Source organism: Gobio gobio, assembly GCF_949357685.1.
Source record: "Gobio gobio genome assembly, chromosome: 1".
Lineage (NCBI taxonomy): Eukaryota > Metazoa > Chordata > Actinopteri > Cypriniformes > Gobionidae > Gobio > Gobio gobio.
Genome location: NC_137097.1, coordinates 6633611 through 6660657, shown reverse-complemented (window position 1 = coordinate 6660657; position 27047 = coordinate 6633611). Strand labels below are relative to the sequence as shown.

Below are 27047 nucleotides of genomic sequence, written 5' to 3'. Positions count from 1 at the left end.
TAAAAGAGACAAAAAACAAGTTAACCCCAGTTCAATGGCACAAAACAACAGACAAAGACATTAAACCAGAAACATGTATGTTACATCCTATACCCGGTAAGCTACAGAAAGAGGGGTTGCATTTTTTTAGGAAAATTTACAAACTCACTTTTCATCATGTTTGGATTCTATGTATTCAGGACACTGCCACAGTTGTTATTGAAGTGGTTTGAAATATAGGGCTTTGCGATTTGGGGAAAATATCTAATTGCGATTTTTCTGACAGATATTATGATTGCGATTCGAATTGCTATTAAAAGGGGTGGTAAACCACGATTTGACTTTTCTAACTTTAGCTAGTGTGTTGCCGTTAGAGCATAAACAACATCTGCAAAGTTACAACATTCAAAGTTTAAAGCAAAGGGAGATATTTGCTTTTAAAGAAATCAATTTCTAAGGACTACAGCAAACGGCCAGAAGGGACTACTAGACATTCCTCCAGGGTTGCTGACATCACCAGCCCCAATATTTACATAAACCCCTCCTCCGAGAATATTAAATAAGGGGGGGCGAGGCCATTTTGTATCGCCGCGGGAAGCGTTGTTGTGGTTTGTAGGCTGGAGTGTTGTTGCCAATGCCAACGAAACGCTGTTATTTTCATCCGGATGCAGGTCCACTTTGTTCAGCCTTCTTAGGGACGGGGGTGCGTTGCAGTGCGTTTAACATACAACATGTTATATGCATGTGCGTATGAGACAGGGGGGAACAGGTCGCATTTGCAGCAGATATATGCTGCCCATCATAAATCAAAGCACGAGACAGACAGGGGTCGGAGGAGAAGAGCGGAAAATGTGACATAATGTATAATATTCGTCTGTATTTGCAATACATGCAAAACATTTGCGAGATGGGTGAGACGGGCACGCGCGGCTCCCGCTGCACATTTCACGGAGGAAAGCTTCCACAATCTTCACGAGTTCAATGCAGGATTCGCACAACGGCTTGTCCTGAAAGATGGATTTAAAAACAGAAGCTGTTTACGGGCCACAACCTGTAAGTATGATTTATTTTTCGTCGATGTGTTTTCCTGTAATAGTTTGTATTGTTAATTGTACATTGTAGCAAGGAAGTAAACAGATGACAACACTGTTTGGCTCTGCAAACCAGTTTGTTAAATGCTCATTCATACTTAACGTTATCCGACAAACACCTAACGTTACAAACTTTTTTTAAAAATCTCAACAGCGAACTAGGCATTAGTGTAAATTATTCTTTGATTAGAGCTTTTATGTATTGTTTAACTACAGGCATGCTAAACATGGTTCTGTGTTTGATTTGGCTACTAGTAAAGCCAATGTTTAGTGTTCGTTTTGGGTTAATAGTTCTTGCGACAGATATTTGGCTATAATCGTTCTAAAAATACAAAAGTAACAGTGCCATTCAGTAGCGATCACTATAGAGCCACAGTCTTTACTCTTGAGGGCTGAACAGGTTCTGCTCGATCATCTTCACTAAAATTGTCTGGGTCTGATTCTGGCTCAAAGGGATTCTGGCTTTTGAGGGACTGGCTTCATAGAACCCGGAAACCATCAGACCGTTTTTACTAGGAGGGACAGAGCAGTGTAGAATAAAGGTAAAATTTATGAAAAATAATGCAATTTTTTCAAAACGAAGCATGAACACGTTACAGTGCACCCCACAAACACAATCAAGTCTTCGAAAGAATGTGTTTTACCACCCCTTTAATTTTGTTAGGTCAAGCTTCAGCTGCACACCCTCTAAAGCCGGGTGCACACTGTGTGATTTTGGCCACGATTTGGCCGTCTGAGACAAATTTTGAAATCCTAAAAGATTTTTCTGATCCTAGGCTAAAATCTGAAGTCTTTGATCCTTAGTTTGACATGTGCACCGACAACCGATTAATGACCGTTGCGATCAAATTTTACCTCTGACAAAATTCTGGCAGTGTCAGAAGATTTGAGGCGCAATCCTGTAGTGTGACTTCTCCTAGGACGACCGTCAAATCAAGAACCAATAGGAGCACAGAACCCGATAACGCATTTCGTGAGACATCACGAAATCACAACAGGGAACATGTCGAAAAGAGTCAGGTGAATGAAAAATGCCACTGCTTGTTTTTGTTGTTTGCTAAACACTACCATTGTGTCTGTGAATGCGGCTCACCGTTACCGAACGTGTCACGGATTGATGACGTAAAACTCAGTCCGTACGAGTCTCTTGCTTGCGTCCATTTTTCGCGTTTGACTGTCGTACAGTCTAACATAATGACAACTGAGATCCTACAGTGTGACATGTATTACATCGGGGATCATGTTCGGGGATCAAATCGCACAGTGTGCAGGACCCTTAAGTTAAAGGAGTACAACTAGGAGCCAAATGTAGAATTGTTTCAACCACTAGATGTCAGTGTGCACCAGTGGTGTAGGTGGGTTCCCCAGTAATATCACATGATATTTAAACTTCCTGCGGGTTGTAACAGGTGGCGGGAACATATGGTTCTTACCATAGAATCACAGTTTTGCAACTCTGTAACAACAGCCTATACATTTTAGTAAATTGACAACAAGTGCAATTAAATAGATTTCGCTATGTGGACATAGTTTATTGCAAATTTCTTACCACCTGTCCATGGCTTATAGGAAAGCTATTAAAAAAGTAAGAACCTTCTTAAGAGGATATCGTTTGGAATAATTTTCTTGTGCATTGGAAAGCAGGGAGGAATTCTGTAAATGGAAAGGGTTTCGGCTCTGGGATATAGCAGAGTGAGTGACTACTACTGGAGTGTGGATTGCCTACCTGATGTGTTGCAGAGTCTTGCCGTCTTGCACTGAACAATGTTGAATGCGGAGAAATCTTCGAAGCACTACGAAACGCTGTGAGTGAACTTCTTTGAGCGATATTTAACACATGATGAGATGATACGGGACGAAGTTTGAATGATTATGTTGCTCTGCAATCAACAATGATTTCAGTTTGCTAAATTCTGTGGTCTTGCTGTGGATCTCACTCTGTTCAGTATTATTATTATTGCGTTGTGGCTTCCTTATTGAAAACACTTTTAAAGGGAAAGCACTTATGTGCCCAATGAGAGTCATTGGACAAAATGAATGATGATGTCATGAATAATGATGAATTCACGAGTGCAAAGGATGATGCCGGTGATACGGAGTGCAATTCAGTGCATGGCCATGCTGTTATTGAAAGAAACAAGAGTTTTATAAAGATCCACTGCAGTATGACTAATTTCTTAAAACTTTTGAACAAGCCGTTGAAAAGAAAACAGGTGACAAGCAAGAATGTCTTTAATATCTCTAGCAATATACAAGAGGACAGCCGAGAGAGTTGGTCCATAGTTGTGGCAGTACGAGAGCTGATCAAGGATATGATTGTGCAAAGAATCTGCTCAAAGAACATTTTGGTAGTGAAATTAAAGTAACAGCAGCATATATGGAGAGGGTCATGAACTGGCCTGTGTGAAGATGTTTTCTGAGAAGCTGTTGTAATGTAATATAAGATTTAAAGCATATGGATGAAATGAATGGTTCCATCTAATCTCAGCTCATTGTGATGAAGCTGCCTTACAAGCAGCAGGTCTCCTGTTTTGGCTGCTTAAAGACTGGGCATGCAAGTAAAGATTGCAGAATCCCATTCATCTGTGAAGTCTGCAATCAAAGGCAACCCTTCTTGTTTCACATAGAAACCAAAAGCAAACCATCACCATTGACAGTAAAAAATGCTCTTGCCACTTTGCAGGCTTGTGGTCAAACTGGGGCCAGGAACAAGGAGTGTGTTCTGTCTATCATTCCAGTACAAGTCAAGGCGAAGTCAGGTACCAAGATTGTCAACACCTATGCGTTTTTGGATCCTGTAAATTCAGCCAGTTTCTGTATAGAACATCTTATGAGAAAACTGAATTTTACAGGAACAAGAAGCTCTATACTGCTCCATACTTTAGCCCAAGAAAGGTCTGTACATGCTCTCTGGTCTTCAAATTTCAAGCTCATTATGGAGAGACTTTTGTGGATTTCCGTGGTCATTAACAGTCAAGTCAGAGGACCCCCTACTGGGGTGGGTCGTGAATGGCCACTAAGAGGTGGTAATAGTGAAAAAGGAAAGACTGGCCTGTAGTCACTGCCAATTGGATCTTAGTTGCTAGGCTGAAGGATCTGTTGATTGCTCAATATAATTATGATTTTAATGAGAAACTTTCAGATGGTGATGTTACCATGCCCAGAAACGACCAAAAGTTCATGGAAATAATGGAAACCACAGTCAAGTTTGAAAAGGGTCATTATTATATAGATTTACCTTTTAAGTCACCTGATATCATCATGCCAAACAACCGCAGTTTCGCAGAACAGCGTGTCCTGGGAAGTTTAAAAGAAATCGAGCATATCAGAAAGAGTATGCATCCTTTCTGTCTGATGTAATTGATAAGGGATATGCAGAGGAAGTACCACCTCAGGAGTTGATACAAGAAGACCAGTGAGCTGGCCGATAGGAATTAAAGGTCCCAAGGCATGGCATTTTTCTATTATTTTATAGTGTTTTCTGAGGTGTACTTATATTATTAGTATGATTTTTACATCATAAAATGTCATAATTTAGAAATAAAAGGCATTTTTTCTATACTGCTGTTTGCCCTGTGGCTGAATGCCCTGCTTCAAGAGGCGTGTCTGCTGTGAAACGCCCACTGTTGTGATTGGCTGACATCTTTGCATTTTAAATGAGCGGAGGGGGCGTGGTTTAACGAGGCACGAGCAGGCACGAGTCTGCCAGAGAGACGGATGGACCTGTGTTCACTTCTCATCAGTTCTCTCAGCATGTCTCAGTTCAGGGTGAACTGTTGTAGTTACTAGCATATACTTCAGGTTATTAGTTTATTTCTAGTCGGAGGGGCTGTCACTCATGTCAGAAAGTTAGTAACTTTAGTAAATTATGGATCAGCGCTGACTCGAGACGCGAACCGTTTAGAACGATTCAGTCCGATTTGGTGAACTGGTTCGGTTCACTAAAAAGAACCGATTCAAAAGAATGATTCGTTCGCGAACCGGACATCACTAATGTACCAGAGACGGAGCGATTACTAACAAAGTTATTTATAGTAACTACTGAGTTATGAGAGCGCTGTCAGTCAGCGCGAGTTTATTGTGTTTGTATCTGAGAGTTCTGAATAAACACGAGTCCCAGTCACACCGAGTCCTCTTCATCATTATTCTACCAACTTTGTAACACATGCAATCTACCATTACAGCGAGATGAACGAGTTAGTAAGTGTTGAGTATAGCATTATTTCTAGATATGTTCCAATCATATGAATAGCGTCATTGACGCGTATTGAGTAACGTTACACAGCGCAAACAAAGACACAACAGCTGTAATCGAATGTAATCCAGTTTTTTGTGGGGAAAGCTGGCTAGCCTAGCCGGATACCCTCACGCTTACCCCCCTTCTGCTTAATCTCACGCCGCGTTTGGTGCCTCCGTGGTGGGCCAGATGCAGTACTGGGGGTCGGGGATGTTGAAGGCCGAGCTTCAGCGTGTGTGAAGTTTATCTCTAAAGATGTGACTGCTGATGTTAAACAGAAAAGACTGTATGCACATTTTAGAACAGATAGACGCGACAAGGACGTACAAAAACACTGACTCACAAGATAGAAAACACGAAAACACCGTTCTGTCGGGAGAGAGAGAAGCCGCTGCGTGTCCACAAATAATAAATAATAAGCTACACATAAGAAATCAATGATCACAGATCAGAAGGAACTGAAGAAAGACTTCTGTTTTCATTTGTACATCCAAACACTGAGAAACTGCCAGCGTTCACTCGTTCACAAGTAACGTTAATGATCTCGAGCGTTTGCATGGGCGTGCCAGATTCTCTGGGCGGAGGAAAGGGAGGAAACCGTTCCTGCTTGGACGTCAAACCAGGAGACTTCAGGATTGGCTAGTCGGGCCTGTCATTTTCTCAAAGGCAGAGAAAGACAGCCAGAACTCGGTTTTACACCGATCAACATTTCTATCCACTTGGGGACAATATTCAGGCTAGGGGAACTCATATTAATGTTGAAATACCTCATAAAATGAAAATTTCATGCCATGGGACCTTTAAGTTCAGCTTAGCACAGTGTTCGTGGCTCGACTTGTCGAGACTGTTTTCCAAGATGGCTCCTGTCTGTATACGCTTAATGTTCTGTCTTTATAAAGTATATTCTTATTAAACTGTTTGTACACTTACAAAGTTCTCAAACCACCGCTCTTCCGTTCTTATTAGAACATCAAACAAGTTCTCCCCATTCAGTGACGCACCCACTGATAACGTGAAAATAGAGACACCAGACACCATAGTCAAATATTTACCGGGAGCCAGAGTGCCTGACATCAAAGCAAATTAAAAAGTGCTAGTATGTGTGTGTGTGTATATATTAGTGCTGGGCGGTATACCGGTTCATACCGAATACCGGTATTTATTTATTTTATGATATGAATTTTGATTATACCGCTATACCGGTATATGTCGCTTAAACAACGTTCGGAACGCGGCGCAGTGCGTCATTGTTTGAGAGGGGACCCATTTCATTGATGCACAGTAGTAAGGAGCAGTCAGAGCACAGTTGAGATCGCATTAACAGCACAGCCAATGGCTGAATCCTATACTCTCATTCATTATTCCTCATGTTATCACTTTATTTGAAGGAGTGAATGAAAACGTGCGTGAAGTCGGACAACCGTTGTGTGTACATCGGCTTTACACTCGTTATTGTGGTGCAACGGGATAGAATGAGTGCACTCAAAAACGTCCACTAGGGTTTCAGACATCACTAAAATGCGCTGCCCCCTCCAAATAATGCTATATTTGAGGTTATGTGGGGCGATTTCGGATTCAGCCCTTGATTATAGAGTAGAATTCGAATTACACGCGGCGCGCGCGCGAGAGAGAGAGAGAGCGATTTCTGCGCGGAGCGCCGCTATGGGATTAACAACGCTCACCACATGGATCATATAGCACTGATAGACCAGAGCGAGCGCGTTTAAATTTTTATGGACATATTTCATAAACTCTAGTGCTCTAGACATGAACCAGAAGCGTGTGTGCGCGCATATTTCATCACGTCTTATTAAAATGAAATGTATGCACTGATTACACTGATACAACCGTATGTCTGATCACGAGCGCGCTGACACGATGGATTATTCTGCTACACAAAAGACAATGATGTAAATAAATAAATAAACTGACAATTCAAAGAAGAATGGGCAAAAAAGTAACTTTATTCTTTCTGTGTTAAACTGATGTGTGTCATTCGTTCAGAGAGTGCTCTAAATGTATTGCAAATATCCGCGTTTCTCCTCGTTTTGGCAGTTTGTTGTTATATAGGGTTAGATTTTTAAAATGCTTAAGGTGCCCTCAACTCAACTTTTAATATTCAGGTGTCTGTAAGTATGACTCTGAGTGTGTTGCAGGTCTGTGTTTTATTGGTTGTTGTCTCTCCACAGCATCATTTTGTGGGGCTTTGTACACCTGTATTAACTCTAGAGTGGAATTTTTCTACAATATTCACTCGTCATGACAGTAAAACAGGGTATTCTAGTCAATCTCCTGCAGTATTTCCTCTTAATCAGTAGAAAATGTGATTAACACCCAGTCATGCATAGGGGAAAAAATACCGTCATATACCGTGAAACCAATATAATTTAGAAAAATACCGTGATATACATTTTTGGTCATACCGCCCAGCACTAGTATATATATATATATATATATATATATATATATATATATATATATATATATATATATATATATATATATATATATATATATATATATATATATATATATATATATATATATATATACACACATATATACACACACACACACACACATACACACATACACACACACACACACACATACTAGCACTTATATATATAAATGGTTATTGCTGTTTGGTACCTGCTTCCACAAATTATCAGTCAATCGGATACACCTGTGACCAGTGTTTCAGGCGCTCCTTTAAAAAGAGTTTCTCCAGTTGAGCCAAGGAAGGCTTTGAGGACTTTGGAACTTTGGTTTTGGACTTTGTTTGAATTTGGCCTTTGCTTATGTTTTGTTTGATAGTTTGCTGCACTTATTCTTCAACATTACATTACATTTTCAACCATGCAATATGCCTTACACAAAAGAAAAGAGAAGTGATGAGGAAGGAAATTGAGTATATGCAGGATCACAATATTGTAGTACCTTCGTTCTCGGATTGGGCTTGTAGCGACAATGAGTCAGATAAAATAATAACTCAACGGGGAATTTGAATTAAAATGAAAGAGACTCGAATTATGCTATAATTTATAAATAATTCAGAATTAATGTTTCCACCTTAACTTATTCGTCCACCGATATGTGAGAACTTAAAGGGGAGTCTGTTAAAGGGAAACAAGTCTATGTAGCTCAAATGAATGAATTAATGAATTCATAGGGAATTTTGCGAGAGTCTAATGTACAGCCGGGCAAATGAGCGTTCATTTGAACGGGCCGTAAATATCAACTCTGCAGCGGATATTAATATCCGTACAATAGTGAAACACTATTTAACAGCCAGGTAACTTAGATCGGCAGTTCAAGACATTAAATTCATAAGCACACAACACAAGAACAGTTATCTTTGACTACAAACGAAACTTTATTGATTACTCTAACACATCAAACTAATATCTAACAAACACACGCACTCGCACATTCACACGTTGCAGAAAGGAAGAAAGTGAGGAAAGAATAAGTCTTAAGAAAAAGAAATTATGAAATCCCAAGCAATATGCATTTATGACACATGACCTGAAGAAACCATTGATCTGTAATTTATCCTCCTATCGTTTCTTAGGCGGGGTTATTACATTTGATCTAATGCACCACTTCAGCTTGAAATCTAGAGATGTTACTTGCGTTTGTCCCACGTTTGTCGTCTATGACAAAGGGGGATTCCCATTGTCTCCTGGCTGGAGAGGGTTCCCTCGGGTCTTTGATTCGCTGAAGGTCTGGTCGTGTCTTTGATCGACGTCTTGGGAAGCCAATCACGTGGCGTGTTTGGCGGCTGGATGAGAGTCTTGTGGGCGTTGTCCGAAGTTGAAGCACGCTTTTGGAAACTTGTTGAGTAACTTTGCGGCGAAACTTAACAGAACGCCCACAACTTAACGAAAAGAAAATAAACTTTAAGTAAAAGAAAGGAAAGTGAGAGAAGAGCAGATGGCCTGAATGAAATCTGTTAACCCATTTTCTCTGATGGTCTGTTTGGCGGATTCTGGAACCGCGCTGGACAGCTCTTGACTGAACAATGAACAGAACGTGAACACCAACGTGAACACGCGTGAACACCCAGCGGTGAACGTCTCGCGAACAACACTCTGCACTCTTCCTCTTCGTCTGTGAGAGAGGTTAAACTCAAAAACTTGCCCATCCCCTGGATGGATTCTGGCCAATTAGGGTTCAGGGGTGACTGTGCCTCCACCCCTCCCATAAAATTGGATTATCTATAGTCATTTAATTTCCTGCTCTTAAGCAGAGAGTAAAGTTAGACCTAATTTCTTACTATAAGGACATTATTAATTCTATAAAGATTTCATTCAGCTCATCTGTTTTATCATATCCATACAAGCACAAGGGTATGAAACACGGTGTCTTTTGTAGGGATGCGCCGAATATTCGGCCACCGAAAATTTTCGGCCGAAAATGCCCCAAAAGTGCATTTTCGGTTTTCGGCCGAAAGACTTTTATCACCGAAACAACATGGCCGAAATGTTGTGATGACGCAAACAGAAACCGCGACCTGCACGTGCTTGTCTGAAGCAACATGTCTGCGGTGTGGACGTGTTTCAGTATATCTGAGAAACACCAACGTCTGCTCCATGCACAAGCACTGACAGCCAGAGCTCATGTTCTCGATGAGAAGAGGACCAGACTTCACTGTGAAACCGAACGCAATCTTTAACAGTGGGCATGTTTTAAGCGCGGAACACACTTCAATCTGGCGGCAGCGCGCGCGCGTGAACGCGATCATCTGTGAGCGCGATCGATCATCTCTTCCTAAAGAATAAACATGAATGAACATCTAAGGTGTGTTGAGGATACATTACAACTTACTGTCATGTGTATATATGTGGTGTAATCGCTCAATCAGTGTTTCAACGGCGGAAAGACCTCAATATAACTGCTGTAAACTAAACAGTCATGTAGCATCATTTACCTCAGGCACCCCAGTGTCCACAGCTGTTAGTTCACTAGAAAAATCAACTCTTTCACTAAATATATGACCTATATTAGCCGTTATATTCATTATATTCTACTTAACCTGTTAATGATATCTTGATTATTTCATGTATGTTTAAATAAAATGACAGACACTGTGTATAAATGATTATATTTCAACAACGAATTGGATAAAAAACTATTTTATAATTAGATTTAGAAGTTATTGCAAAAACTGCCTTATGTGAAGTTTACATGTTTGTGTACGATGTTATTTGAGTGTTGATTATTAGACCTAAAAATACATAGCAACTGAATTTAGGCTAATAGTTTGGGCTCTGTTTTTAACCTTTAATATAAATGTGCAAGTAAGGGCTCCCTATATAGTTTAGAGCAATATATTCTATAAACTTTTAGTTATAATTTAATTCATTTAAGGACAGACTTTTTTTTTTCAGTTAACCAATAAAAATAAATAAAAAGCAATTTTGTAAAACTGTTGTACCGAACCGTCAGTTTTGTGTACCGCTACACCCCTATTCTACAGTTAACATATGGGCTATGGCAGTCTTTGCTTTGATAGATACACTATGTTAAAGGCCTACAGAGAAAATAAATGTATCTTTAAGAAGTTGCACTTGTTCTGAATGCACTTTCTTGTAGTAGTCCTACAGAGAACAATTTTAAATGCACTAGACCTAAATGCACTTTGTTTTTATGAGAGAACATTTAATTTAAAAACCTTTCTGTAGGCCTGTACATTATTATTTAATGTACAAATGAGTGGGGTCAAGTTAAACATTTTAGTTTGAATTTTATTTTATACTGTGCATTGTTGCAATGTGCTAAATAAATATTGGCATAACTTGTAATTGATTTATTCTTTGAAACTTTAATATTAATGTATGCAATTGCAATGCCTTGATTTTAGTAAAGTTAGTACACATTCATAGCGATAAATGCAATGGTACTAATAATTGGCATAATTTCTTTCGGTGTTTCGGTTTTCGGCTTTCGGCCTTGGTTTCCTCTTTTTCGGTTTTCGGTTTCGGCCAAGAATTTTCATTTCGGTGCATCCCTAGTCTTTTGATCCACTCATTCAATAGTTACATAATTGCATGAATTTGGGAATGATCTACATGCATAATAGTCACGTGTATCAGTTGTAAACACGCTAACAAACTATGTCGAAGGCTATTTGAGTGAAAGTCCAATAATCATAATCTTATACATTCTAGTATGTAACATTTTCTGGTAGTTTCTTTGGAGTCATAAACTGTGTCACTTGGAGTTCATTTAGCAGTCCTTAAAAAGACAGAGAATTGTTTGTTTCTTTGTCTTGCGATCACAACGAGTCTTTTGTCCTCTTTGTGAAGTTTTGGTCAAAAGTCCATAGGAAATCAGCAATTGGAATGTAGAAGTGGTAGCTTGAGGCAGAATGGAGCCTCGTGACAAAATTATCGATTTCCTGGGGTCTGGAGCTGAATTAGGGCTTTGTGAAGGGGATTGTTCATCTAATGAATCATTTGGAAGATTCATTCAATGTCTGCGCCATAATCGTTACAGGCTTCTCCATGTATTTTAGTTGGAAAGGCAGATGGTACTGTGAGATTTTGTACAGATTTTCGTAAAGTTAATAGCTTAACAAAACCAGATTGTTTTCCTTTGCCCCGCATTGAAGACTGCGTAGACATGGTCAGGTCAGCTAAGTTCATCAGTAAGTTTGACTTGCTGAATGGTTACTGGCAAGTGCCTTGAGGCAAGTGCCAAGAGAGCACAAGAAATCTCATCTTTTTTACCCCATCAGGGCTATATTCTTACCAGGTCATGAGTTTTGGCCTGCGAAATGCTCCGGCAACCTTTCAACGCCTCATGAACCAAGTAATTTCGGGTCTTGAGGGTTGTGCCGTCTATTTAGATGATTTGGATGTTTTTAGTGATAGTTGGGAGAATCACTTAAAGCGCCTTTATTCAGTGTTGAAATGTTTGTTGGATGCGCAGCTTACAGTGAACTTGGCCAAATGCGAGTTTGCAAAGGCCATCGTGACATATCTCGGTAAGGTGGTGGGGAATGGCGAAGTGCGGCCGATTCAGGCTAAAGTGCAAGCCATTCAGAACTTTCCTTCTCCGACAACAAAGAAAGAGCTCATGAGGTTTTTAGGGTTGGTTGGATACTAACAGAGCAAATCTCTCCCGTGAACTGCCAAAATACAGACAGCACGTTACATGTCCCACCAGAGACAGTAAAATACTGGACCACTGTTACACAACAATAAAGAATGCATATCACTCCGTCCCACCGGCAGCTTTGGAGCTCTCTGATCACTGTGTGGTTCATCTTATACTGACATACAGGCAGAAACTGAAATCAGCTAAACCTGTAATAAAGACTGTAAAAAGATGGACTAATGAAGCAGAGCTGGACTTCCAATACTGATTGCACTGATTGGACTGTTTTTGAAGCTGCTACCACTGATCTGGATGAGCTCACAGATTCTGTAACATCGTACATCAGTTTCTGTGAGGATACATGCATTCCTACCAGGACATTCTTATCATTCACTAATGATAAACCATGGTTTACTCGGAAACTCAAACAGCTCCGTCATGCCAAAGAGGATGCTTACAGAAGTGGGGATAAAGTCTTGTATAACCAGGCAAGAAACAGACTGACAAAGGAGATCAGAGTTGATAAAAGAAGCTACTCTAAAAACTGGAAACCAGTTTTCAGCAAACGACCCGGCCTCAGTTTGGACAGGCCTGAGGAACATTACCAACTACAAGTCACCCCCACATCCTCATCCAGGACGGAGACGAGTCTGCTTCCAGACTGGAGGTTGAACAGCTGGCTGTCTGGTGCAGTTATAACAACCTTGAGCTCAACACGCTCAAAACGGTGGAGATGATAGTGGACTTCAGGAGGCCCAGCAGAGACTGTACTTCCTTCGTCAGCTGAGGAAGTTCAACCTCCCACAGGAGCTGCTGATTCAGTTCTACTCGGCTGTCACTGAGTCAGTCTTATGCACTTCCATCACTGTCTGGTTTGGTTCAGCTACCAAATCTGACATCAGGAGACTACAACGTACAATCCGGACTGCAGAGAGGATTATTGGTGCCTCCCTGCCAACCCTCCAGGACCTGTACTCTTCCAGAGCGAGGAAGAGAGCAGGGAAAATCATCACAGACTCCACTCACCCTGGACACCTCCTGTTTGAACTGTTACCATCAGGACGGCGACTCCGATCACTGGCCACTAGAACATCTAGGCACAGGAACAGTTTCTTCCCACAGGCCATTTCCCTCTTGAACAGTTAAAATACACCCCCCCCCCCCCTTCCCCAAGGCATATGCCTGTAAGTGCAATACTCCCACTGTTTAGTGCAATATCTTCTAAACTCAGGAGATATTTATATTTATTCATACTACTCACATACTGTAAATATGTTTATAATCTGTAAATGTAGCTAATACTAAACGTAATTGTGACCTGATTTTTTTTTATGCTATTTTCATATTTTTATTCTTAGAATTTGTATTACTACAGGGAGTGCAGAATTATTAGGCAAATGAGTATTTTGACCACATCATCCTCGTTATGCATGTTGTCTTACTCCAAGCTGTATAGGCTGGAAAGCCTACTACCAATTAAGCATATTAGGTGATGTGCATCTCTGTAATGAGAAGGGGTGTGGTCTAATGACATCAACACCCTATATCGGTGTGCATAATTATTAGGCAACTTCCTTTCCTTTGGCAAAATGGGTCAAAAGAAGGACTTGACAGGCTCAGAAAAGTCAAAAATAGTGAGATATATTGCAGAGGGATGCAGCAGTCTTAAAATAGCCAAGCTTCTGAAGCGTGATCATCGAACAATCAAGCGTTTCATTCAAAATAGTCAACAGGGTCGCAAGAAGCGTGTGGAAAAACCAAGGCACAAAATAACTGCCCGTGAACTGAGAAAAGTCGAGCGTGCAGCTGCCAAGATGCCACTTGCCACCAGTTTGGCCATATTTCAGAGCTGCAACATCACTGGAGTGCCCAAAAGCACAAGGTGTGCAATACTCAGAGACATGGCCAAGGTAAGAAAGGCAGAAAGTCGACCACCACTGAACAAGACACACAAGCTGAAACGTCAAGACTGGGCCAAGAAATATCTCAAGACTGATTTTTCTAAGGTTTTATGGACTGATGAAATGAGAGTGAGTCTTGATGGGCCAGATGGATGGGCCCGTGGCTGGATTGGTAAAGGGCAGAGAGCTCCAGTCCGACTCAGACGCCAGCAAGGTGGAGGTGGAGTACTGGTTTGGGCTGGTATCATCAAAGATGAGCTTGTGGGGCCTTTTCGGGTTGAGGATGGAGTCAAGCTCAACTCCCAGTCCTACTGCCAGTTTCTGGAAGACACCTTCTTCAAGCAGTGGTACAGGAAGAAGTCTGCATCCTTCAAGAAAAACATGATTTTCATGCAGGACAATGCTCCATCACACGTGTCCAAGTACTCCACAGCGTGGCTGGCAAGAAAGGGTATAAAAGAAGAAAATCTAATGATATGGCCTCCTTGTTCACCTGATCTGAACCCCATTGAGAACCTGTGGGTCCATCATCAAATGTGCGATTTACAAGGAGGGAAAACAGTACACCTCTCTGAACAGTGTCTGGGAGGCTGTGGTTGCTGCTGCACGCAATGTTGATGGTGAACAGATCAAAACACTGACAGAATCCATGGATGGCAGGCTTTTGAGTGTCCTTGCAAAGAAAGGTGGCTATATTGGTCACTGATTTGTTTTTGTTTGGTTTTTGAATGTCAGAAATGTATATTTGTGAATGTTGAGATGTTATATTGGTTTCACTGGTAAAAATAAATAATTGAAATGGGTATAAATTAGTTTTTTTGTTAAGTTGCCTAATAATTATGCACAGTAATAGTCACCTGCACACACAGATATCCCCCTAAGATAAAGCTAAAACTAAAAACTACTTCCAAAAATATTCAGCTTTGATATTAATGAGTTTTTTGTGTTCATTGACAACATGGTTGTTGTTTAATTATTAATGTTGTAAAATTAATCCTCAAAAATACAACTTGCCTAATAATTCTGCACTCCCTGTATGTTCTTGTTGTGTTGGTATTGTATATGTGCACTGGAAGCTTCAGCACCAAGAAAAAAACCTTGTGTGTGCAAGCACACTTGGCAATAAAGCTCTTTCTGATTATTTCTGATTAGCAATAATAATAATCAAAATTCTAGATTAATCTAGATTAAAATGGCTCATTTGAATTCTGCCGAAGGTATTCAGAATATGTGTGCTCAAACACTGTTCCTGTGAGCTGGTTATGGTGATTTTTTGAGTGTATTTGACCATTAATAAGCTGGAAAAAGGAGCTCATTTTTGCACACTTGTATGTCAGAGGCGGCTTTATTACGGTATGTGTGTGTGCGCTTCAGATGCGAGCGCGAAATCTCCGGGAATTAGTAGAATTAACGTTATGTGCAACCCCGCACGAAATTCAGACCCGGTCACACCAATACTAACAAAAGTCCAGCAGAACACCCATTCGCAATGTTCAGAGGGTAAACCAGACTGAATGAGAGGAGGCGGGTGCGTGTCACTCGCTGTCGGTCGGAGAGGAGAGCGCAGCTGATATCGATACTGTAGAAAATGAGTATCGTATCGTTTCAGATATTTCAGTATCGATACCTAGCGAAATATTGATATTTTTTGACAACACTAGTAGGCATACACACAGGTTTGAAGACTCGTTCTCTCGTCCCCTACAGTGCAATTCGGCTAGGTGTACATCCGCGCTAAAATATCAAGGTGATGTCATCATAGTTTGCGTAGTATAGACCCAGCTCCCAACCCAACTTTGAGAATAGATTAACGGCGATATTTTTTATCGCCCGATAAGAGGCTCACGTTAACGCAGCACGTTAACGCCGATAATGGCCCACCACTTTTTTACATATAAACACAAAATGTTATATACACTTTTCATTTGTAAAAAATAAAAAAAATAATAATCACATTTTAAATCGCAATTTTAACCAGAATAATCTCAATTAGATATTTTCCCCAAATCGTGCAGCCCTAGTTATAATTTTGTGCTTGTTAGCCTATATATTTGATTTATTTAATGTATAGGCTGTATTATTTATTTTGTTTGGGAACCTCATTCGAAGGCTAGTGCTTTATAGTGACAGTTAGTTATAATAGTCCATAATTGTAGTGTTTTAGTTTGCTATTAAATATTGTTTTCTCGTTTTTTATATTAAAATAATATATACATGTTTAATTTGGGAACTTCTGACTGGAACTTTTTTTTTCATTCCATGTTTGTAGAGTTATGTCTCTTTCTTTTTCAGTTCGCTGTTGTTACGAACCACTCCAAGACTTTAAAAGGTTGGAGATTCAAATGCAGCTTTTATTAGAGGGACAATCCAGGCAGGCAATCCAAACAAGCAAACAAGGCAGGGGACACAAGCAAAACGGTCAGGCAAGAAATCCAAAAAACTAAGAGACACCCAGAACTCGGTTTACACCTATCGAAATTTCTAGCCACTTGGGGGCCATATACAGGCTAGGGGAACTTGTATTAATGTTAAAAAACCTCATAAAATGAAAATTTCATGCCATGGGACCTTTAAGATCTGCCACTGCCGAACATTACACGGATCAGACGTGCTGTCACACGCGTCCCCTTTCCTCACAACTCTAAGTTAATTTAAGACTTTATTTAACTCATTTAAAACAGTTCTTATGAGGATACTCGACAAAACGGACATTTAGCCATAATTCTGTGTTATAGTTTGTTCAAGAGCGAAAGAGAACTGGATTCTGTCTGTGCTCATGATGCTGGCACGTAACTCACACCACTCAACCTAGTTGACAATGCGTATCATATGCACGTAAAAAGTAATTTTGGCGTATAAATCGCACAATAAATACAATTCGTGTTACAGATTCGCATTTAATGAGAACGTGTTGATCTATTATAAAACTGGCATTAAAAACTCGAAAGACAGCCAAAACTGACAACTCTGCAGCGAGTCATGGACGTAAGGGCAGAGCACGTTTAAATATCCTTTCTAGTCTATATTTCCATCTTGTAATGCTACTGTTTTGGGGTATTATTTTTAATATGAATAATTTGTAATAGAGCAGACACTTTGAGGTTTTAATGGGTTATGTTATAGCCCTGCTTTTTTATGAAATATATGTATTGACTGCTTGATCATTTCACCGTATTTACTGCCATGCGAGCCACAAATTAAGCTGGGCAAGCCGCAGGAATGAGCAACACTGCATTATACAGTCTAATATTATCTACTATCGATCGCCACTTACAATTCTCGCAGTTGGTTTTCTTTTTTTTTTGTATTGATATTTTAATCAGGTCCTTGTCTGGCCGGGCAAGTACAATTACCCTTCACTTGCCCCTTCAAAAAAATCCACTTATCCTGGACTAATTGACAAGAGTTAATATGTTGAGCCCTGACATGTTAAACCGCCACTAAAATCCTGATTTATAATCGAGAAGTTGTCTGACAAAATCGCAATACACATAAGATAATGACATTTGCTGTGATTTTGGATTTACGTACACGTAAAATGATCACTCAGGTTAGAAGCAATAGTATCCATTTTATTTGTTCTCTGGCAGAGCAGCACAGCCTCAACTGAATGCGCTGCTCCTCTCAGCCACTCACTGAACAGCAGACGAGAGCAGAGAGAGGTGCGCCTGCGCAGTGGCAGGAAAGCACTACTGGGGGTCTCAGAAGCTAGATCAGGTTAACAAGTATATTCATCACAACGCGCTCTCTTATGCAGGCTATATTCAATATAAACTGGCTATCAAAAAAAAAAAGAGATGCCTGTAGGAATAAAATGTAATGCTTGTTTAATGCCATCCATCCATCCATCTTCTTCCGCTTATCCGGGGCCGGGTCGCGGGGGCAGCAGTCTAAGCAGAGATGCCCAGACTTCCCTCTCCCTAGACACTTCCTCTAGCTCTTCCGGGGGGACACCGAGGCGTTCCCAGGCCAGCCGGGAGACATAGTCCCTCCAGCGTGTCCTTGGTCTTCCCTGGGGCCTCCTCCCGGTTGGACATGCCCGAAACACCTTCCCGGGAAGGCGTTCAGGAGGCATCCGGAACAGATGCCCGAGCCACCTCAGCTGTCCCCTCTCGATGTGGAGGAGCAGCGGCTCTACTCCGAGTTCCTCCCAAGTGACTGAGCTTCTCACCCTATCTCTAAGGGAGCGCCCAGCCACCCTGCGGAGAAAGCTAATTTCGGCCGCCTGTATCCGGGATCTTGTCCTTTCGGTCATGACCCAAAGCTCATGACCATAGGTGAGAGTAGGAACGTAGATTGACCGGTAAATCGAGAGCTTCGCCTTACGGCTTAGCTCTTTCTTCACCACGACAGACCGGTACATCGACCGCATTACAGCAGAAGCTGCACCGATCCGTCTGTCAATCTCCCGTTCCATCCTCCCCTCACTCGTGAACAAGACCCCTAGATACTTGAACTCCTCCACTTGGGGCAGGAACTCTCCACCAACCTGAAGTGGGCGAGCCACCCTTTTCCGACTGAGGACCATGGCCTCGGATTTGGAGGTGCTGATCCCCATCCCAGCCGCTTCACACTCGGCTGCAAACCGTCCCAGCGCATGCTGAAGGTCCTGGTTAGAAGGGGCCAACACGACAACGTCATCCGCAAAGAGCAGAGACGAAACCGTGTGGTCCCCAAACCTGACACCCTCCGGCCCTTGGCTGCGCCTAGAAATTCTGTCCATAAAAATTATGAACAGAACCGGCGACAAAGGGCAGCCCTGCTGGAGTCCAACATGCACCGGGAACAAGTCTGACTTACTGCCGGCAATGCGGACCAAACTCCTGCTTCGGTCATACAGGGACCGGACAGCCCTCAGCAAAGGACCCCGGACCCCATATTCCCCCAGCACCCTCCACAGGACGCCGCGAGGGACACAGTCGAATGCCTTCTCCAAATCCACAAAACAAATGTGGACTGGTTGGGCAAACTCCCATGAACCCTCCAGCACCCTGTAGAGGGTATAGAGCTGGTCCAGTGTTCCACGACCAGGACGAAAACCACACTGTTCCTCCTGAATCCGAGGTTCCAATATCGGCCGAATTCTCCTCTCCAGTACCCTGGCATAGACTTTCCCGGGGAGGCTGAGAAGTGTGATCCCCCTATAGTTGGAACACACCCTCCGGTCCCCCTTTTTAAAAAGAGGAACCACCACCCCGGTCTGCCATCCCAGAGGCACTGTCCTCTGCAATAACTCACTCACAAGAAACAGAAAAGTACAAAATAGTCACCAATAGATGTGCACAAGCTACCATGGAAGGTTTGGCCATTTCTTCAACGCTTCTCATCCACTAGATGGTGTGAGGATTGATAATGTAAACTTAGTAGAAAGTAGATATTGGGGTTAATATTGTCTCATAATATTGGATCTTCTCAGTTTGAAGGCAGCATTAGTGTTTGTCAAGTCATGTGATCTCAACATGCCTGTCCACATGAGGAGACCCACTCCATGTCAAATAAAACTGCTTTAAAGGGATAGTTCACCCAAAAATGAAAAATCTGTCATCATTTACTCCCCCTCAAGTTGTTCCAAACCTGAATGAGTTTCTTTGTTCTGCTGAACACAAAAGAAGATATTTTGAAGAATGTTTGAAACAAAGCAGAGAGAGCAACCATTGACTACCATAGTATTCTTTTTCCCCTACTATGGTAGTCAATGGTTGCTCTCTGCTTGGTTACAAACATTCTTACAAATATCTTCTTTTGTGTTCAGCAGAACAAAGAAACTCATTCAGATTTGGAACAACTTGAGGGGGAGTAAATGATGACAGAATTTTCATTTTTGGGTGAACGAACCCTTTAAATCAAGACACTTCAAAAATATAATTAATTTCTCTAGAGATGGAGATTTTAATAAGGATCAACTGATTGAGTTCAGCTTTGAGAATGAAACCAACCTGTGTGTTCCTCAGTTTCTTCATGTTTCACTCTCAATGTTTCTTCAATCTTCACGTCTTCTCTCTCCTCTTTAATAAACTCCATCTTTATGTAGACGTGGATCTCAGTCGCTTCACCGGGAGTTTTTCTGTGTTTGAAAACTCTGTCCTGTTTAAGATGAGAATAATTAACAGAAAGATAAATACATCCCTAAATCTCTGAGTGTCTCAATGAGCTCTAGTTCAGTCGTCCAGTTAATGGAACTAATTGACCTGGGGTCTGCTCCTCATACATCGCTAACTCGGTTATTACTAGAGCTCCTTACTGAACCAGGGACAATAATGATTGTGGGATGGCTTGATGCAGCGCATGAGATGCAGAGAACTTGATCATTTGTTGTGAATCAATCTATCAATCATTGTAGCTATTTAATGATTTGTAGCTATTTATTTAATTATTTATTTCACTTCTTCTCCCGTCTTGATTCAAATAATGACTTTATGTTCTTTACTGCAGATTTCATAATGAAATCAAGATAGAAATGGAGCGCTTCGAGTCACTGAATCATTTGTTGTGAATCAATCGGTTAAATTGACTCGGAGAGTCTAAAGCTCCGGTTCTCTCTCCAGAGACTGAACTCATGTTTGAACTGATTCACGATAAAGAGAGAAATGAGCCGCTCCTTCTGTTACTCATGAGTTTATTCTGTTACTTTACTGACACAACGCTGATAAATGTTAGATAAATCACTGAATCATTTGTTGTGAATCAATCGGTTCAATTGACTCGGAGAGTCTAAAGCTCCGGTTCTCTCTCCAGAGACTGAACTCATGTTTGAATTGATTCATGATAAAGAGAGAAATGAGCCGCTCCTTCTGTTACTCATGAGTTTATTCTGTTACTTTACTCACACAACACTGATAAATGTTAGATAAATCACTGAATCATTTGTTGTGAATCAATCGGTTCAATTGACTCGGAGAGTCTAAAGCTCCGGTTCTCTCTCCAGAGACTGAACTCATGTTTGAACTGATTCATGATAAAGAGAGAAATGAGCCGCTCCTTCTGTTACTCATGAGTTTATTCTGTTACTTTACTCACACAGCGCTGATAAATGTTAGATAAAGCAATGCAGTGTTACATTTAATAATACACCATTCATTCTGTGTCACTTTAAACGCTTAAAACACAAACCTCTCTTCAGCAGAATCACAACAGATGCGGGAGGACGGCGCGGCCTTATGATGTCACACCACAATACCAAAATAAAAGTCCCGTTCACCGCTGAGTCTACTTCTTCTTCTTCTTGTAGGGTTTAATGGCGGTTGACAAGCCAATTTACGGTGTATTACCGCCACCAACTGGACTGGAGTGTGAAGCATCAATGCGGAGGGAAAAAAAATAAATAAAAATAAATAAATAAATAAATAAATAAAAAAGATTAAATCAAAAATGTGAATTAAATTCTCCTATCCAATCCTGTTATCCATAGATACCTAAGCATTTCTCTCTGTATATTTGATTGTCCTGAGGCACAACTTAAAATATTTGATAAATTGAAATTGACTAACCCTGTATCTTTTAATTTCTTAAAAAACACTTCTCTTTCCCTTACAAATCCTACACAATGTAAAAGTACATGCTCAATTGTCTCTGCTTCACTACATGATGTACATAATCCAGTTTGATGTTTCCCTATTTTAAACAATGAATGATTTAACCCAGAATGTCCTATACGGAGTCGTGAAATAATTCCTGCTATTAAAACTTTCTCTCCCTTTACCAACTTGTTTTTGAATTTTATATAGATGTCTACCCTTCTTTTCCCTGTCCCACCTTACTTGCCACTTTTTATGTGTTCTTTAATTATTTATTTTATTTCTACTTTACTAAGTGGAATTTGAAAATCAACATTCCTATGCTGTAATGCCTGTTTGGCCAATTTGTCAACCATTTCATTACCTTGTACTCCCACATGTGCAGGTACCCATATGAACACTAAGACTATACCCATTTTCTGTATTCTAAATAGATTTATAAGTATCTCATATATTAATTCTTGTCTTGTTGTTGACTGTCCACTTACTAAACTATTCAAAGCTGACAGAGAGTCTGTACAAATAACTGCCCTTATCGGTTTAACTTCCTCCACCCAATGAATTGCCAATAAAATTGCTATCAGTTATGTAGTAAAAACAGAAACAAAATTATTTGTTCTTTTCTGAATTTCAACTTGGAATTTCTGAATATATAGAGCTGCAGCTGTATGTCCTGATGTAGGATCCTTTGACCCATCTGTGTGTATATATGGAGCATTGAGGAGTATGCTTGATCCAAATACTGCTGAACAACAACTTCCTTCGGTATAGACTTGTAATTTTTAATTTTATGTTGAATATAAAAATCGACTTGAGGTAAAGGTAGCAGCCAAGGGGGAATATTTGACATTACAATAGAGGGACTAACTAGTATTTCATTAATACCCATATTAATAGCCTCTTTATTTGTTATCCAGCCAAAACTACTGATATTATCATTTCCATATTCCCAGCACTCTTTTAGAATTTCCTTGACTGGATGTTTCTCTGAATGCCCTTTAATATTAATCCAATAATTCATTGTTAATTTTAATTTATGTATATAAATTGGCATCTCTCCTACCTCCACCTGTAATGCTGATATAGGAGACGTTCTAAAAGCCCCACAACATATTCTTAATGATTGTGCCTGAATAGTTTCAACTTTCTTAATCAAGAATTTTGATGCAGATCCATAAATAATACTCCCATAATCGATAACTGACCTTATCAATGCGCAATACATTCTTTGTAAAGATTTCCGACTAGCTCCCCATTCCATTCCTGACAAACATCTTAATATATTATTACTTTTTTGCATTTTTCTAATAACTTCAGTATATGTGTATTGAAAGTCAACCTAGAATCCATCCATATCCCTAAATACCTTATAACTTTAACTTGTTCAAGAACCTGATCATATAATTTCACTTTTATTTCAGGAATACGATTTCTCTTTGCAAAACAAACTAGTTGAGTTTTAGCAACTGATAATCTAAAACTCCATTTGTTGGCCCATTTTTCCACTTCTTCAACCGCTGTTTGTATAACTTGTGTTACATATAATACATTACGTCCCCTCTTCCATATCGCTCCATCATCAGCATAGAGAGATCTTCCTATATCAATTTTTATATTTTGAAATACATCATTTATCATTATATTAAATAATATTGGACTGCAGACACTTCCTTGTGGAGTTCCATTATCTATTTTATATATTTTAGAATATGAAGATCCTACCCTTACCTGAACTGTTCTATTCAACAAAAAATATTTTACCCAATTAAACATTCTTCCTTCTACCCCTAACTGTTCTAACTTTATTAATAATCCTTCCTTCCAAAGCATATCATACGCTTTTTCAATATCAAAAAATATGCCTAGAACCACCTCTTTGTTAACATTGCTGTGACTGGAAAGACAGGATCTGGGAAATCCTCCTTTGTAAATGTAATTTGAGGCCTAAATGACAATGATGATAAAGCAGCACCTACTGGTGTCACAGAAACTACAATGGAGCCCACTGAGTATAAGCATCCTACAATGCCAAATGTGAAAATCTGGGACCTGCCTGGAATAGGAAGTCCAAATTTCAAAGCAAAGAAATACCTTAAAGATGTTAAATTTAAAACTTATGATTTTTTCATTATCCTTACCTCAGAGAGGTTCACAGAGCATGACATCATGCTGGATAAAGAAATAAGAAAACAGAAGAAACATTTTTACTTTGTTCTTTCAAAGATTGACATCGACATCTCTTCAGAGCAAAGGAAAAAAACACTTAATGAGCAGAAAGTTCTTGACACGATAAGAGAGGACTGTCAGAAAAACTTGATTGATTTAGGAGAAGTTTTCTTGATAACGTCTGTTGATTTCTGGAAATATGATTTTGAAAAGCTTGAAAACAAACTCATAGAAGAGCTTCCGTTCCATAAGCAATCTGTTCTTCTTCAAGCTTGGCCAGTGTGCTCTGCTGCAACTCTTGAGAAGAAGATCAAGGTTTTTAAAGCAATAAGCTGGGCTGTATCTCTTGCTTCTGCTGGTGTAGCAGTAATCCCTGTGCCTGGCACTTCAGTAGCATGTGATGCAGCCATTGCGTTGCTTTTCCTTTCAAGGTGCTATTATGCATTTGGTTTGGATGACAGATCACTGGAAAGGCTTTCAGAAAAAGTGAACATGCCCTTGCTCGAATATCGGGCCAAGTCAACATTTTGTAATGCCATCCAAGAAAAAGCAGTGAACACATTAAAGGTCGGTGCTGCGGTTGTAACAATGTCTTCCATTGCCGATTTGGTGAGTCTCCTTCCAGGTGTGGGCAGTGCTTTTGCTGCAGGATTGTCCTTTGGTTCTACTCAGTACCTATTGACAGAAGGAATAGAGGAACTGGCAAAAACTGCTCAAATGATCAGAACAGAAGCTGGACTGGACACAATCTATTAACTCCTAGCTGGCCTGATCATGTGTTGTTATCTTGAAAATGTATGTGGTCTTAGATTGCTTCTGTTTATTTTGTTTATTTCCTTTAGATTATGTATACATTTTCTCCCTTTGTCATGGACTAAATCATAGGTTGTTGTTTGTTAGATTGCGTGTTGATTTGCATTTATAATCGTGATTACCACCGTTTTAATATTTTAGTTTTAAAACAGTTCATTATAATATGCATGTAAACTATATATAGAAATAAATTAGCACTTTAATTAGTTGATAATAACACTTACATTTTTCCATTGTAGTTGTAATATTCTTTTTAGGGCCCGAGCACCGATGGTGCGGACCCTATTGTAATTGCTCGGCCTATCATTCTTCTTCTCCGAAAGGAATCACATTTTTCAGGGCCTAAACATGCTTGAATACTCATGAAACTTTGCACATGCGTCAGAAGTGGTGAAAATGTACGTTTGATATGGGTTTCAGAATTAGGTGTGGCAAAATGGTTCGATATAGCAAAGATTTTCAACAAAAATGAGCAATAAAAAAATGAATAAATGTTCTTAAGATGTTATCTGGTGTTATTCATTTAATGGATTTTGGTACATCTTTTGCCCTGACCTGTGTGTTATGCCTGTAACTATATAGTTGTGGTAATTTGTTTATAGTACTATAGCAGAATTACCACAACAAATTTACCATTTGTGCAAAATTACTTCAATTTACTGTAGTGTCTTTTATATAATATGGTTCAAAAACACTATTGTATTTACTAAAGTAATTTTACTATAGTATACTATAGTTGTCACATGTCCAGTCTGTTTTGGTTGTGTTATGTACCTGTGGGTGGGAGACATGTGGGTGGTACACATGTGGGTGGGGCTCTGGTTCCGCCAAGGCGCCCAAAGGCTCCTGCTCCGCCCAGGTCTCCTGCTCCGCCCAGGTCTCCCGACCCGTCATGACCGCCCACGGCTCCACCCTGGAAGCCCCCCAGCCAGTCAGACCCCAGTGCTCCCGCCTCCAGGGTGCCCACCCTCCCTCCCCATTTGGACTTCTACGGCACGAGGACGTGCCTATCGGGAGGGGGGGCGTTATGTCACATGTCCAGTCTGTTTTGGTTGTGTTTTCTGTCGTACCTGTGGGTGGGAGACATGTGGGTGGTACACATGTGGGTGGGGCTCTGGTTCCGCCAAGGTGCCCAAAGACTCCTGTACCGCCTAGGCGCCCAAAGCCTCCTGGTCTCCTGCTCCGCCCAGGTCTCCCGACCCGTCATGGCCGCCCACGGCTCCACCCTGGAGGCCCCCCAGCCAGTCAGACCCCAGGGCTCCCGCCTCCAGGACTCCAGGGTGCTCAACCTCCCTCCCCATTTGGACTTTTACGGCGAGTTTATACTGGCAGAGAAGAATCATGTTACAATCGCACACACAGTTCTATATTAAACCAACAGCACACTAAAATACAACGCAAGAAAATATGAGCTGAGTAGTTGAGTATTATCAGAATTTAAATGTCTCTTCAACTTGGTCTGTGACCAATCAGATTGTGTTATTCACTGCCTGCAGCCAATCAGAGGCAGAGCTGCAGTCTGTACGCTCCCTCCCTCGTCGCTCACTCACAGGAGGTTTGCAGCCTGACCTTAATGGCGACGATAAACTGGCTTGGAATAAAATGGCCTAACGTTACGCGATGCCGAAAAGAACAAGAGAAAAAGGTCCTGCTATTTGGAGGTAAGTAATAAGTAAAACTAATGGTAAACTGGAATAAAAGTTGTATGAACACGCTGGTTGACCTTTTGTCTTGACCTGATGTTGTTTCTTCACAAGTTTTTGCTGTCAACTGCCTCTGATGTGCAAGCGGCCATGAGACGCAAGTGTAAAATTGAGTAGCTCATCAGAAAATGTTATATAATGTGTAATTTATACTTGTGTATAGAGGGTCAGTGGAATCGGTCCAATAATGTTTTTTTTTTTAATCTTACAGTGTTCTTTTAATGAAAAACATAGTTTTGCTGAAACCATGTGAAGTTTTTGGGCTTGTTAATGGAATGTCTCTTCACAGCTTTGGTAGCACATTTAAACTACTGTATTGTGTGACATTATGTAATTCAAAGTATATTGTACAATGTATAGCTAAGTAATAATACATTATATTGTTATTGACTGCGAAGTGTATATTTTTTGTACTTGGGGAAGGTAAAGTAAACAAATAAACCTGAAAAAATAATATATTCATAGTATATTGCTTGTGTGTTCTGAAGACACTGGTAATTAATTTGTAATGTATTTAAAACACAAAAAAGTATACTTAT

The 27047-nt window shown here is 40.4% G+C and overlaps 2 pseudogenes across 2 annotated transcripts in view; both read left to right on the top strand.

Annotated features, from left to right (window-relative positions):
* LOC307135471 (interferon-gamma-inducible GTPase 10-like) overlaps nucleotides 1-24748 on the top strand; it is a 37469-nt pseudogene extending 12721 nt beyond the window's left edge. Inside the window, exon 2 of the transcript in view lies at nucleotides 23693-24748. The product of the transcript in view is annotated as an interferon-gamma-inducible GTPase 10-like (transcript). The remainder of the gene's footprint in view (nucleotides 1-23692) is intronic.
* The window catches only part of LOC307143792, an 838852-nt pseudogene that overhangs the window by 628569 nt on the left and 183236 nt on the right, over nucleotides 1-27047 (top strand). The window lies entirely within an intron of this gene.